We start from the raw sequence: 16,368 nt of genomic DNA, 5'->3' as shown, positions 1-16,368 counted from the left end.
TGAGCTGCCTTCTTGAACCGCTGCAGTCCATGTGAGGTAGGTACACCCACAATTAGGAAGGGAGTTCCAGGATTTTGACCCAGCGCCGGTGAAGGAACAGTGATATATTTCCAAGTTAGCATGGTGTGTGGCATGGAGGGGAATTTGCAGGTGGCAGTGTTCCTATGCATCTGCTGCCTTTGCCCTTCTAGGTGGTAGAGATTGTGGGTGTGGAAGGTGCTGTCTAAGGAGCCTTGGTGAGTTGCTGCAGTGCATCTTGTAAATGGTACACACTGCTGCCACTGTACGTCACTGGTGGAGGGAGTGAATGTTTGTGCATGGGGTTCCAATCAAGCAGGCTGCTATGTCCTGGATTGTGTCGAGCTTCTTGAGTGTGATTGGAGCTGCACCCATCCAGGCAAATGGAGAGTATTCCATCACACTCCTGACTTGTGCCTTGTAGATGGTGGACAGGCTTTGGTTAGGAGGGGAGTTAATCACCGCAGCATTCCTACTGCTCTTGTAGCCACAGTATTTATATGCCTACTCAAATTCAGTTTCTAGTCAATGGTAACCCCCAGGATGTTGATAGTGGAGAATTCAGCGATCGCAATGCCATTGAATATCAAGGGGAGATGGTTAGATTCTCTCTTATTGGAGATGGTCACTGCCTGGCACTTGTGTGGTGTGAATGTTACTTGCCACTTATCAGCCCAAGCCTGGATAGTGTCCAGATCTTGCTGTATTTCAACACGGACTGCTTCCGTATCTCTGAAGTCACGAATGGTGCTGAACATGAGCAGATATGATTGCACAAAGCTTCTCTGATGTTACTTCACCAGAGCTTACTCAGAAACAATTAGCCACATGGCTTGCCAAAAAAAATTTGGAACAGTTAAGTGAAAACAGTGAAAAAGTAAATGGAGAGATGTAATTTAAAAATTCAATTACTATAAAGGCCCTTTCATAACTATAGGCTTTATGCAGTTTAGTAAAGTCACAAAGCATGTTATTTATTAACGTGTTTCACCATCATACATGAGATGTTGGTTTGTGCGCACCATTTTGCACATCATCTTAACCTGTGGAGACTGAGTAGATACAAGATGCTTCCCAAAAGAGGACATTCAGAAAGGGAATCGGCGTTTGCTCCTCCAAAATCTTCTAGAATCAGTTTAGAGAGTAGTATTACTTACCCAACCCCTCAGCTAGGAAATGGTGTATGACATAATAAAGAGCTCGGAGAATATCCATGGTATGTTAAAAAAAATTGCCAAACCTTAAAATTTAGATCTTTCCATACTTGAGCAAATGTATACCATGGAATGTTTGCCTTCCAATTTTCAGAGCGTTCTTTATTGTTTTTTAAGAATAAAAGTGATGTTCTAATAAAAAGTAATGTTCATATATTGCAAAACTGAGGATTTCCCCCATCTTCTGAAAGTACTGACTCTTGGGAAAAGTTTCCACAATGACCAGTCTCTCTCCTCCAATATGTTGCCAAAGAGATTATTCTATATGTTTACATGTTGATCTTACATGAGGGTGCTGGCATGTTATTCAATCCTTGAAATGTCTTAGATAAGCCCAAGACAGTCCTCATCTGATGTCCATACATATCCACTTCCAGCAGAGATCACTAAATAATTATTGAGAGAGTTGGCTAATAATCTGGAACCACTGTGCCAATTGTAGAGGTCCCACTACCGTCCAGGAATCAAACATAGGAGTTTTGTTGTCCAGATGGCTCGAATACTCGTAACGTTGACCAGATGACGACTTATGAAGGCTAGGCCATTATTCAGGTAATTACGATCAATTGCTTTGAAAACAATAATGGAAATTATCAGAGCTATAAAGCAAATATGAGGAGTCCTACCCATGCAAAACAACCAACCGCATTTTATTACGTTAAGATTGAAGAATACATCTTTGGTATCTAAATTTTGTACATGTGCAGACTTCCTGTCCATTAAATTATTTCCTGTTCTAATTTGTCCCTTTTTATGTCAACAATTAAGCTTGAAATTGCCAATGTAATTATTTTAATAGGATTAGCCATTTGAACAGTTCCTTTAACACTGTTATTAACAGTTTTTGAACAGTGTAGTTACATGCTGTTAACATCAAGAGCAACATATGCTTTGGCATTTTTGGATTTAATCCATTACCAGTGTCGTGGGAGATCTGCTAATATTCAACAGTTGGTTGAATAACCAACTATTCTACATGATGATCATACTGAGTATTGGCATGCTATTCAATCCTAAAATGTCTTAAATAAGCCCAAGACTGTCCTCATCTGATGTCCATACATATTCACTTCCAGCAGAGATCACTAAATAATCATTGAGAGAGTTGGCTAATAATCTGGAACTGTTGGTGCCAATTGCAGAGGCCCCACTACTGTCCAGGAATCAAATCTAGGACTTTTCTTGTCCAGATAGCACGAATACTGACAATGCTGACCATTTGACGACTTATGAGAATGTCATCCCTGTCAACCTCTCTCTCTCTCTCCATACTCCCCTTACTACATTTACTATGTTATATAGGATAGATTTTTTTTGGCTACGTCCCTTGCTGCCATCTCCTCTCCGTCCTGTTACCCAATGCCACCTTGAATTTTATTCAAATGTTTTGCTTCCCCCTCCCTAGCCAATCCCTAATCCAACCCTTCACCAATCCTCTACCATTGCATTCGCCTGCCACTGTTTCATAAGCCTACAAGTTACCCTCCCTTGGCACTCTCTGAAGGGCCTATCCAAGCCCCAGTTTCTGCCTCCATCTGAGCAGAAACCCCAACTAACTTACCCACCTCACTTGCCTACCAGCTGGGAGCTAATCTTGCCAAGTTCCTTCCCATCCTACTCAACCTGCTTATCACTGCCTCTCAACTATGCTAGCAATCAACAATCACTGCCCCTCTGCATTTTGTCCAGAATGTTCCTTACCCTGGATGATTGCATTGACATCCTGGTTTCAACTCTGGTATACAGTAGTGACACATTGCCCCTTATTGAAGCTTCTCTAGCTGGCTATGCTATCTACCATCTGCCCCATCCAAACTTTCATGGTGGTGGTGTGGCCCCAATAATACCATTCCTATATTACAACCATGACTACACTTCAAAAGTACTTCATTGGCTGTAAAGCACTCGATACATCTTCAGTTTGTGAAAGGCGCTATATAAATGCAAGTCTTTATAGCTTCAACTACTCATATGGCAGCTTCACCTTCTTCAAGCACATTGCTTCATTTCATCTTTGAGTATCTTTTAAAATCCTTGTTGTTTACCACCCCCTCAAGCCTCAGCCTGATATATCCTCTCTTCTTCCTTCCCTAATTAGGAAGCCCTTGTATCTATACTGAAACAAAAACATATTCCCAATATCTGCACTGAGTGGTAGCTCAGTCCCAGCGATGTCAATCTCTATCTCAGTTACCATCACCCTCGCTTCTGAATTCACTGCCCTGCTACACTCTGAACCTCTCCCTCCACATGAACTCTCCAACCCATATATACATCTCATCTCTTTACTCACATGTCTTGATTACTATCAAGGCCATCTCCAAGCACTTCCATATGTTGCTCATCACTCACATCCACTCCTGGGGGGAAAAAAAACTCTCATTCAAGTTACTTACTTTTAAAGTCTCAATTGTCTAGCCTTTGGCATGATACTTCTGCAGTCATCAATCTGCTCAACAGTTCCTGCACCTCCACCTTTGTGCCCAGTAAAACCTTTAATCTCTCCCATCCTTGCTTCCTCAAGTCCAATTTGGCAGACAACTGGTTTTAGCTATACATCACCAGATTTGTCCAGACAACATTAAAAGCTATTGGACCTCATTCTCTTCTGCCAAAACCATCCTCTACTCCAGGATCATCCCGAAAAGCAAAGATAACCCCTGGCTTCTCAAACAAATCCTTGAACCTCTCTCTCCCGCTCCACCACCTCTCCAACAAGTCTGAGGAGCTCATGGACTTGTCACTAACATTGAGACCATTCACACAGCTGTCTCTGATGCCTTTTCTTCCCTTCATCCACTAAACTAAACTTCTCCCTAAGCAACCCCATTCCATTATCTCTAGTTTTTCCATTTTTTCTCGTGCCGTCTCCAAGTGAATCTTGTCCAGGGTACCAGTTATCCTGATCCCCAACTCCATTTCCAATAAGCTGCTGACTTTTTAAACTTGCCTTCCTGGCCTCCCATGCTAGCAAGTCCCCGTCAAAGGTACTGCCTCACTGCCTTTCAAAAGCACTGTCATCACTCCTCTCCTCAAACTATCACATTATCTTCAATCTCCCCTCTCTCTCCAACATCCATGAACATGTTGTCACCTCCCAAATATGTGACCATCTTTGCAATTACTTCATGTTTGAATCACTCCAATCGGTTTGCATCCCTGCTATATTAAATGGCTGTCATCAAAAGTCACAAATTACAGCCTCTCACAGCCTTAATACATTATCCCTCCTTTTCCTCCTCAACCTCTCTGCAGCCTTCAACATGACCACACAATTCTGTTACAATGGCTTTTCTCTGTTGTTCAGCTTCGTAGGACTGCACTCACTCAGTTCAACTGTTATCTCTCCAATTATAGCTAGGACAACTCCATCAATATCTTCTATTCCTGCCCTGGCACTATTAGCTCCATAGTTCTGTCTTTGGCCCTCTCCTCTTCACAAATGTGCTAACCCTTAGTGACATTATCCACAGAGTCAGATTACATGTAAATGCCAATGACACGGAGTTCAACGTCCCCAAAACCTATTTGCTGACATCCAGTTTTGAATGAGCAACCATTTCTTCCAGTTAAACAATGAAAAGAATGAAGCTATCGGCTTCACCGTTACCCCAACTTCTACCCTTGCCATTAATTCCAGCTTCCTTCATAGACCTACATATGCCCCATATTCCTTAATACCTTTGGTTAATAAAAAGCTATCAATCTTAAATTTAAAACTTATTCTAGCATCAATTGCCATTTGCGTAAGAGAGTTCCAAACATCTATCATCCTTTGTATGTGAAAAATGTTGCCTAATTCACTCCTAAAAGGCCTGGTTGTAATTATGTCCCCTTTTCCGAGAATCCCAAACCAGGAGAAATAGATTTCTCTCTATCCACCCTATCTGTTCCCCTTAATTTCTTGAAAACTTCAATCAAATCACCTCAAAACCTCTTAAATTCCAGGGAATACAACTCTGGTTTGTGTAATCTCTCCTTGTAATTTAACCCCTGGAGTCGTTATCATTCTGGTAAATCTATGCTGTACTCCCTCCAAGGCCAATATATCCTTCCTAAGGTGTGGGGCCCAGAACTGCTCACAGTACTCCAGTGAGGTCTAACCACAGCTTTGTATAACTGTAATGTAATTTCTATTCCCTTGTATTCTATCCCTCTAGATATAAAGGTCAGCATTCCATTAGCCTTTTTGATTATTTTCTGTACCTGTTCATGACATTTTAATGATTAATGTACCTGGAACCCCAAGTCTCTTTGGACCTCCAGTGTTTCTACCTTTTCGCCATTTAGAAAGTATCCTGTTCTAACCTGTATGGTCCAAAGTGGATGACGTGACAATTGCCTACACTGAAATCCATTTGTCACAGTTTTGCTCATTCACTTGATCTCTAATCTTATGCTTCCACCTACACTGCTTACAGTGCTATCTAACTGTGTCATCAACAAGTTTGGATATGTGGCTGTCTAATCCATCATCTAAGTCATTAATAAATACAGTGAATAGTTGAGGGTCATGGTCACAACCTGAAACATTAACTATTTCTCTCTCCACAGATGCTGGCTGACCTGCTGAGTATTTCCAGCATTTTCTGTTGTTGTTTCAGATTTCCAGCATCTGCAGCTTTTGCTTTACAAATTCAAGCTGGCTTTCTCTGATCAGTTGAAAATTTTCAAGATGTTCATCACCCTATCCTTATAGAATCTAGCAATTTCCCCAACAACAGATGTGAGGCTAACTGCTGTATGATAGCCTGGATTTCCTCTCTCACTTTTCTTAAATTACAGTGATATGCGCAATTTTCCACTCTGAAGGCATAGTTCTCAAACCGAGAGAATTTTGGAAGATTATAGTAAGGGCATATGCAATGTTCTTGCCTTACTTCCTTTAAAACCCTGGGAAGGAACCATCAGGTCCTGAGGATTTGTCACTCTTTAGTACCATTATTTTCTTCATTGCTGTTATATTGCTTACATTATTTTGTTGGGTTTCTGTCCTGATGCAATATTAATTTCCTTGGGATGTCCGGCATGCAAAGTAGTTATTCAATATGACCAGCATTTCCTTATTTTCATTAATATTACCATTATCAGTTTTCAAGCGTCCACATGGCTCCTAACCGCCCTCTTTTCCTATTATAAATATGTGTTGATTTTGATACCCTTGCAAGTTTTTCATACTGCCTTTTTGTACCTCTGTTATTTTTCTGTTTTCTCATTCACCAGGATCTGTGCTAATTTTTGCATTCTTGTATGATTTTTCTTTTAGTTTTATGTTGTCCCTCATCTCTTCAGTCATCCATGGCTTTTTTTTGGATAGTTGAGCACTTGTCCCTTAGTGGTATAAAGTGGCTCTGTATCACATTAAATTCTTTTTTAAAAACCTCCTTTTTCTCAGTTTCTGTCTCATCACACTGAAATCAGCCTTACCTAAATCTTGAATCTTAGCTGTTTCTCATTTCACCCTTTCAAACGTTATGTTGAACTCGATCATATGTTCGTCATTGGATAAATGCTTATGCATATTAGGCTGTTAACTGAATGAGTTTCATTATTCATTACTAAATCTAATATGAAAGTTATAGGGGATTCTATAATTAGGGGGATAGATAGTATCCTTTGCAAGCTGGATCGGGAGTCCCGCATGGTGTGTTGCCTGCCCGGTGCCAGGGTGCAGGACATCTCTGACCGACTTGAAAGGATATTGGAGCGGGAGGGGGAGGATCCAGTTGTTGTGGTCCACGTTGGGACTAACAACATAGGCAAGGCTAGGATGGAGGACCTGTTTGGGGATTATAAAGCACTAGGAATGAAATTAAGGAACAGGTCCTCGAGGGTCATAATCTCCGGATTACTGCCCAAGCCACGTGTAAATTGGCTTAGGGATAAGAATATTAGGGAAGTAAACACGTGGCTAAGGGAGTGGTGTGGGAAAGAGGGGTTCCATTTCATGGGGCATTGGCATCAGTTTTGGAACCGGGTGGATCTGTACCGATGGGACAGTCTCCACCTGAACCGATCTGGAACCAGTGTTCTAGCGAAACGGATAAATAGGGTGGTCTCTAGGACTTTAAACTAGTGAGTCAGGGGGAAGGGAAAGGGAAAACGACAGGGAGTATGATGGTAAATAAAAAGGTAAGCAGCAGGTTAACATGTGTGCAGGAGGGTTTAAGTTCAAGGCAGACTATGAAAGAAGCAGAAAGGAAGGATAACTCAGGAGTTATTATTAGAGATGTTGGAAATCATGAGGGTAAGAAAGCTAGCATAAAGGCACTTTACCTGAATGCTCGTAGCATTTGTAACAAGGTTGATGAGTTAACGGCACAAATCATCGCGAATGAATATGATTTGGTAGCCATTACGTAGACATGGTTACAGGTTGGTCACGACTGGGAGTTAAATATCCAGGGGTACCAGACTATTCGGAAGGACAGACAGGAAGGTAAGGGAGGTGGCGTAGCTCTGATATTCAAGGACGACATCAGGGCGGTGCTGAGAGATGATATAGGTTCCATGGAGAATGAGGTTGAATCCATTTGGGTGGAAATTAGAAACTCTAAGAAGAAACAGTCATTAATAGGCGTAGTCTATAGGCCACCAAATAATATCACATTGGGGCGGGCAATAAACAAAGAAATAACTAATGCCTGTAAAAATGGTACGGCAATTATCATGGGGGATTTTAATCTACATGTAGATTGGTCGAACCAGCTCAGTCAGGGTAGCCTTGAGGAGGAGTTCGTTGAGTGTATCCGTGATAGTTTTCTTGAACAGTATGTAATGGAACTGACGAGGGAGCAAGCTATCCTAGATCTAATCCAGTGTAATGAGACAGGAATAATTAATGACCTCATAGTTAGGGATCCTCTTGGAAGGAGTGATCACAATATGGTTGCATTTAGAATACAGATGGAGAGTGTGAAGATAAAATCCAATACCAGGGTCCTGCACTTGAACAAGGGGGACTACAATAGAATGAGGGAGGACTTGGCTAAAGTAGACTGGAAACAAAGATTTTATGGTGGGACAGTTGACGAGCAGTGGAGGACTTTCAAAGCAATTTTTCAAAGTGCTCAGCAAAAGTATATTCCAGTGAAAAGGAAGGACTGGAAGAAAAGGGGTAATCTGCCATGGGTGTCTAAGGAAATAAGGGAGGCTATCAAATTGAAAGAGAAGGCATACAAAGTGGCCAAAAACAGCATGAAACTAGAAGATTGGGAAAACTTTAAAGGTCAACAGAAAGCCACAAAAAGAGCTATAAAGAAAAGTAAGATAGACCATGAGAAAAAACTAGCACAGAATATAAAGACAGATAGAAAAAGTTTCTATAAATATATAAAACGAAAAAGAATGGCTAAAGTAAACGTTGGTCCTTTAGAGGATGAGAAGGGGAATTTAGTTATGGGATATGATGAAACGGCCGAGGCATTGAACAGGTATTTTGTATCGGTCTTCACAGTGGAGGACATTAATAACATGCCAGTAATTGACAAAGAGACGAAAGTAGGTGAGGACCTGGAAACAATCATTATTACGGAAGAGGTAGTATTGGGCAAGCTAATGGAGCTAAGGATTGATAAGTCTCCTGGCCCCGATGGAATGCATCCCAGGGTACTAAAAGAGATGGCGGGAGAAATAGCAGGTGCACTGGCGGTAATTTTCCAAAATTCGCTGGACTCTGGGGTAGTCCCAGCAGATTGGAAAACAGCAGATGTGACGCCACTGTTTAAAAAGGGAGGTAAACAAAAGATGGGGAATTATAGACCGGTTAGCTTAACCTCTGTAGTGGGGAAGATGCTTGAGTCTATTATCAAGGAAGAAATAGCAGGGCATCTCGATAGAAATTGTCCCTTTGGGCAGACGCAGCATGGGTTCATGAAGGGCAGGTTATGCTTGACAAATCTTTTGCAATTCTATGATGACATTACGAGCAAGGTGGACAATGGGGACCCAGTGGATGTGGTGTACCTAGATTTCCAAAAGGCCTTCGACAAGGTGCCGCACAAGAGGCTGCTGCATAAGATAAGGATGCATAGCGTTAGGGGTAAAGTATTAGCATGGATAGAGGATTGGTTGACTAACAGGAAGCAGAGAGTGGGGATAAATGAGTGCTATTCTGGTTGGCAATCAGTCACTAGTGGTGTGCCTCAGGGATCGGTGTTGGGATCGCAATTATTTACAATTTATATAGATGGTTTGGAGTTGGGGACCACGTGTAGGGTGTCAAAGTTTGCAGATGACACTAAGATGAGTGGCAGAACAAAGTGTGCAGATGACTGTGAAACTTTGCAGAGGAACATAGATACATTGAGTGAGTGGGCAAAGGTCTGGCAGATGGAATACAATGTTAATAAATGTGAAGTCATTCATCTCGGTAGGAGTAACAGTAAAAAGGATTATTACTTCCCCTCCCTTCCCCTGTCAGCATTCCGAAGGGATCGTTCCCTCCGCGACACCCTGGTCCACTCCTCCATTACCCCCACCATCTCGTCCCCGTCCCAGGGCACCTTCCCCTGCAATCGCAGGAGGTGTAATACCTGCCCATTTACCTCCTCTCCCCTCACTATCCCAGGCCCCAAACACTCCTTTCAGGTGAAGCAGCGATTTACTTGTACTTCTTTCAATGTAGTATACTGTATTCGCTGCTCACAGTGTGGTCTCCTCTACATTGGGGAGACCAAGCGCAGACTGGGTGACCGCTTTGCGGAACATCTCCGCTCAGTCCGCAAGCAGGACCCTGAGCTTCCGGTTGCTTGCCATTTCAACACTCCCCCCTGCTCTCATGCTCACATCTCTGTCCTGGGATTGCTGCAGTGTTCCAGTGAACATCAACGCAAGCTCGAGGAACAGCATCTCATCTACCGATTAGGCACACTACAGCCTGCCAGACTGAACATTGAGTTCAATAATTTCAGAGCATGACAGCCCCCCATTTTACTTTCATTTTTAGTTATTTTTTCTTCCTTTTTTTTTACATTCTTTTTTACATTTTTTACAATCTTTTTTTGCATTTATTTCATTTCATCTTAGTTTGTTCAGTTTGCTTACCCATTGTTTTTTTCAGGTTTTTTTTCAGGTTTGCACTTGCTGCTGTTCAATATTCAGTGTATTCACACCTAATCTGTACTAATGCTTTGTCTTTCAACACACCATTAACATATTGTTTGCCTTTGCTCCGTGACCTTTTGGTCAGCTATGTGGCCTGGTCCAATCTGCACCTTCTCCTTTGTTATCTCTTGCCCCACCCCCACCTCACTTGCTTATAATCTGTGACTTTTCTAATATTTGTCAGTTCCAAAGAAGGGTCACTGACCCGAAACGTTAACTCTACTTCTCTTTCCACAGATGCCGCCAGACCTGCTGAGTGATTCCAGCATTTCTTGTTGTTGTTTCAGATTTCCAGCATCCGCAGTATTTTGCTTTTATTATATAAGGATTATTACTTGAATGGTACACAACTCAAGCAGTCTCTGCCCGTTCTCATTCATCCTTCCAACGCCATAGCGCCCAAGGCAGGAGGGCTTGAGTTGTGTACCTATCATAACCTCTGCATCACCAACTCGTTCTTTCACACTAAACCCTGTCACCAGGTTTCATGGAGGCACCCAAGATCACGTCGTTGGCACCAGCTAGACCTCATTGTCACAAGGCGAGCCGCCTTAAACAGTGTTCAAATCACACGCAGCTTCCACAGTGCGGACTGCGACACCGACCACTCCCTGGTGTGCAGCAAGGTTAGACTCAGACCAAAGAAGTTGCATCATTCCAAGCAGAAGGGCCACCCGCGCATCAACACGAGCAGAATTTCTCACCCACAGCTGTTACAAAAATTTCTAAATTCACTTGTAACAGCCCTTCAAAACACTCCCACAGGGGATGCTGAGACCAAGTGGGCCCACATCAGAGACGCCATCTATGAGTCAGCTTTGACCACCTACGGCAAAAGTGCAAAGAGAAATGCAGACTGGTTTCAATCTCATAATGAAGAGCTGGAACCTGTCATAGCCGCTAAGCGCATTGCACTTTTGAACTACAAGAAAGCCCCCAGCGATTTAACATCCGCAGCACTTAAAGCAGCCAGAAGTACTGCACAAAGAACAGCTAGGCGTTGCGCAAACGACTACTGGCAACACCTATGCAGTCATATTCAGCTGGCCTCAGACACCGGAAACATCAGAGGAATGTATGATGGCATGAAGAGAGCTCTTGGGCCAACCATCAAGAAGATCACCCCCCTCAAATCTAAATCGGGGGACATAATCACTGACAAACGCAAACAGATGGACCGCTGGGTTGAGCACTACCTAGAACTGTACTCCAGGGAGAATGCTGTCACTGAGACTGCCCTCAATGCAGCCCAGCCTCTACCAGTCATGGATGAGCTGGACATACAGCCAACCAAATCGGAACTCAGTGATGCCATTGATTCCCTAGCCAGCGGAAAAGCCCCTGGGAAGGACAGCATTACCCCTGAAATAATCAAGAGTGCCAAGCCTGCTATACTCTCAGCACTACATGAACTGCTATGCCTGTGCTGGGACGAGGGAGCAGTACCCCAGGACATGCGCGATGCCAACATCATCACCCTCTATAAAAACAAAGGTGACCGCGGTGACTGCAACAACTACCGTGGAATCTCCCTGCTCAGCATAGTGGGGAAAGTCTTTGCTCGAGTCGCTCTGAACAGGCTCCAGAAGCTGGCCGAGCGCGTCTACCCTGAGGCACAGTGTGGCTTTCGTGCAGAGAGATCGACTATTGACATGCTGTTCTCCCTTCGTCAGATACAGGAGAAATGCCGTGAACAACAGATGCCCCTCTACATTGCTTTCATTGATCTCACCAAAGCCTTTGACCTCGTCAGCAGACGTGGTCTCTTCAGACTACTAGAAAAGATCGGATGTCCACCAAAGCTACTAAGTATCATCACCTCATTCCATGACAATATGAAAGGCACAATTCAACATGGTGGCTCCTCATCAGAGCCCTTTCCTATCCTGAGTGGTGTGAAACAGGGCTGTGTTCTCGCACCCACACTTTTTGGGATTTTCTTCTCCCTGCTGCTTTCACATGCGTTCAAATCCTCTGAAGAAGGAATTTTCCTCCACACAAGATCAGGGGGCAGGTTGTTCAACCTTGCCCGTCTAAGAGCGAAGTCCAAAGTACGGAAAGTCCTCATCAGAGAACTCCTCTTTGCTGACGATGCTGCTTTAACATCTCACACTGAAGAATGCCTGCAGAGTCTCATCGACAGGTTTGCGTCTGCCTGCAATGAATTTGGCCTAACCATCAGCCTCAAGAAAACGAACATCATGGGGCAGGATGTCAGAAATGCTCCATCCATCAATATTGGCGACCACGCTCTGGAAGTGGTTCAAGAGTTCACCTACCTAGGCTCAACTATCACCAGTAACCTGTCTCTAGATGCAGAAATCAACAAGCGCATGGGTAAGGCTTCCACTGCTATGTTCAGACTGGCCAAGAGAGTGTGGGAAAATGGCGCACTGACACGGAACACAAAAGTCCGAGTGTATCAGGCCTGTGTCCTCAGTACCTTGCTCTACGGCAGCGAGGCCTGGACAACGTATGCCAGCCAAGAGCGACGTCTCAATTCATTCCATCTTCGCTGCCTTCGGAGAATACTTGGCATCAGGTGGCAGGACTATATCTCCAACACAGAAGTCCTTGAAGCGGCCAACATCCCCAGCTTATACACACTACTGAGTCAGCGGCGCTTGAGATGGCTTGGCCATGTGAGCCGCATGGAAGATGGCAGGATCCCCAAAGACACATTGTACAGCGAGCTCGCCACTGGTATCAGACCCACCGGCCGTCCATGTCTCCGTTATAAAGACGTCTGCAAACGCGACATGAAATCGTGTGACATTGATCACAAGTCGTGGGAGTCAGTTGCCAGCATTCGCCAGAGCTGGCGGGCAGCCATAAAGACAGGGCTAAATTGTGGCGAGTCGAAGAGACTTAGTAGTTGGCAGGAAAAAAGACAGAGGCGCAAGGGGAGAGCCAACTGTGCAACAGCCCCAACAAACAAATTTCTCTGCAGCACCTGTGGAAGAGCCTGTCACTCCAGAATTGGCCTTTATAGCCACTCCAGGCGCTGCTTCACAAACCACTGACCACCTCCAGGCGCGTATCCATTGTCTCTCGAGATAAGGAGGCCCAAAAGAAAGAAAGAACTTGAATGGTAAAAAGTTGCAGCATGCTGCTATGCAGAGGGACCTGGGTGTACTTGTGCATGAATCGCAGAAGGTTGGTCTGCAGGTACAGCAAGTAATTAGGAAGGCAAATGGAATATTGTCCTTCATTGCTAAAGGGATTGAGTTTAAAAGCAGAGAGGTTATGCTGCAGCTGTATAAGGTACTGGTGAGGCCACACCTGGAGTACTGTGTGCAGTTTTGGTCTCCTTACTTGAGAAAGGATGTACTGGCACTGGAGGGGGTGCAGAGGAGGTTCACTAGGTTGATTCCGGAGTTGAGGGGGTTGGTTTATGAGGAGAGACTGAGTAGATTGGGATTATATTCATTGGAATTCAGAAGAATGAGGGGGGATCTTATAGAAACATATAAAATTATGAAGGGAATAGATAAGATACAAGTATCTTTCCACTGGCAGGTGAAGCTAGGACAAGAGGGCATAGCCTCAAGATTAGAGGGAGCAGATTTAGGACTGAATTAAGAAGGAACTTCTTCACCCAGAGGGTTGTTAATCTATGGAATTCCTTGCCCAGTGAAGTAGTTGATGCTTCTTCAGTAAACGTTTTTAAAGCTAAGGTAGATATCTTTTTGAACAATAAAGGAATTAAGGGATACGGTGAGAGCGTGGGTAAGTGGATCTGAGTCCACGAAAAGATCAGCCATGATCTTATTGAATGGCGGAGCAGGCTTGAGGGGCCGGACGGCCTACTCCTGCTCCTAATTCTTATGATCTTATGATCGCCTGTTGGCTCTAGGGTATATTGTTGCAGAAAACAATTCTGGGCACACTGAAGAAATTGACTACCTTTTTGGCATGTGCTAGTCTGCTTATCCCAATCAATATGAAACTTAAAATCCCCCATTAAAAACAGTCTGTCTTTGCTACATGCTTGTCTAATCTCAGCATTTATACAATCTACCACTTCATTGCTGCTAATAAGTGGCCTCTACACAACTTCCACTAGTCTTAAATACTTTTCTATTTGTTAATTCTACCCATAAAGTCTCCATTGTCTGTTTACCTCTCATTATGTCCTCTCTTACCATTGAAGTGATTTCACCTTTAATCACTAAGTCTACTCCTCACCTTTACCATTTTCCTCATTCCTGTAGACTTTATAACCAGGTATATTTAGTTCCCAGTCCTGACCATCTTATAGCCATATCTCACTAATGGCTACGTCATACCCTCCAAGTTAAATTTGTGCCTGCAATTCATTTAATTTTGTTCCTTATACTCTGTGTTTGAATAAAGAATGCTTATTTTGACCACATACCCTAACCTGTCCTCCTTTTCTCACGTTTCACTCATGTTTCTTATTTCTCTCTCCTGGTTTAATTACTTTACATCTTTTAGTTTTCCCTTTACCTGTACAAATTTCTGACTCCTACACTACTCGCTTTCCTTTTGGTTGTTTTCAAACTATTATTTCTACTACCTTTTCCACCAGAGCCCTCCCCACCCTTTACTAGTTTAAAGTCCTCGTGACTGCCCTATTTATGCTTTCCGCGAGGGCCCCGAGTCCCAGCCCAGTTCAGGTGGAGGCTGTCCCAATGGTACAGTCCCTTCATGTCCCAGTACTGATATCAGTGACTGATGAAATGGAACCCATCTTTCCCTCATCACTTCTTCAGTTACATGTTCACCTCTCTAGTCTGCTTATCCTTACATCAATTTGCATGTGGCTTGGGTAATAATCCAGAGATTATAGCCCTTGAGGTCTTGTTTTTTAAATTAGCTCCTAGTTTCTGGTACTCTCCAAACAGGGCCTCTTGCCTACTCTTTCCTATGTTGTTGGATCACAATGACTGGATCTCGTAATTGACCTCTCTGCTAGGGGAAACGGGTCCTTCCTGTCTACTCTATCTAGGCTCCTCATAATTTTATACACCTCAATTAAGTCACCCCTCAGCCTCCTCTGTTCTAAGAAAAACAACCTGAGCCGATCCAATCTTTCCCCAAAGCTGCAACTTTCAAGGCCTGGCAACATTCTTGTAAATCTCCTCTGTACTCTCTCCAGAGCAATTATGTCCTTCCTGTAATGTGGTGACCAGAACTGTACACAATACTCCAACTGTGGCCTAACTAGTGTTTTATACAGTTCCAGCATTACATCCCTGCTTTTGTATTCTATACCTCAGCCAATAAAGAAAAGCATTCCATATGCCTTCTTCACCAATCTATCTACCTGTCCTGCCACCTTCAGGAACTTGTGGACATACACTCCAAGGTCACTCACTTCTTCTACCCCTCTCAATATCCTCCCGTTTATTGTGTATTCCCTCGCTTTATTTGCCCTCCCCAAATGCATTACCTCACACTTCTCTGGATTGAAGTCCATTTGCCACTTTTCCGCCCACTCAACCAAACCATTTTCCTGAACTCCCTATTCAATTTATTAGTGACTATTTTGAATTTATGGCCCCTAGTTCTGGTCTCGCCCAGTGGGATCATCGCTATATCTACCCTACCCTTTCATAATCTTAAAAGCCTCCATCAAGTCACCCAGCAGTCTTGTCTTTTCTAGAGATAAGAGCTCTTGCTTGTTCAATCTTTCCTGATAGGTATGATAACCTCTCTGTTTTGGTACCATTCTTTATCCTGCAAGATTGGCAATAAAAAAAGCTCCAGATAGGTCTAAATCTATCAACTAAGAAGTACTTCTTTCCAATCCTGCAGGTGCAGGAAGTTCAAAATGCTACAAGCAAGTGAAGAAACATGCAAACAAATTGTAAATAAGGGGTCATAAGTTTCAAGAGCCTGAAAGCGAGAGCTAAAATTGTGTAGATTTCAGAAAGACGCAATGAATACTGCCTGTCAATCCATTTCAGTCTGAAACAATATTATTTTGCTGCAAGAGAATCAATATGGCTGTAATCAGATTTTAGACAAATGGTTTTAGCTTATTTTCGTGAAACATGTTACTACT

The sequence above is a fragment of the Heterodontus francisci genome, chromosome 24 (genome assembly GCF_036365525.1).
Source record: "Heterodontus francisci isolate sHetFra1 chromosome 24, sHetFra1.hap1, whole genome shotgun sequence".
In the NCBI taxonomy this organism is placed as follows: Eukaryota; Metazoa; Chordata; class Chondrichthyes; order Heterodontiformes; family Heterodontidae; genus Heterodontus; species Heterodontus francisci.
This window is presented reverse-complemented; position numbering follows the sequence as displayed.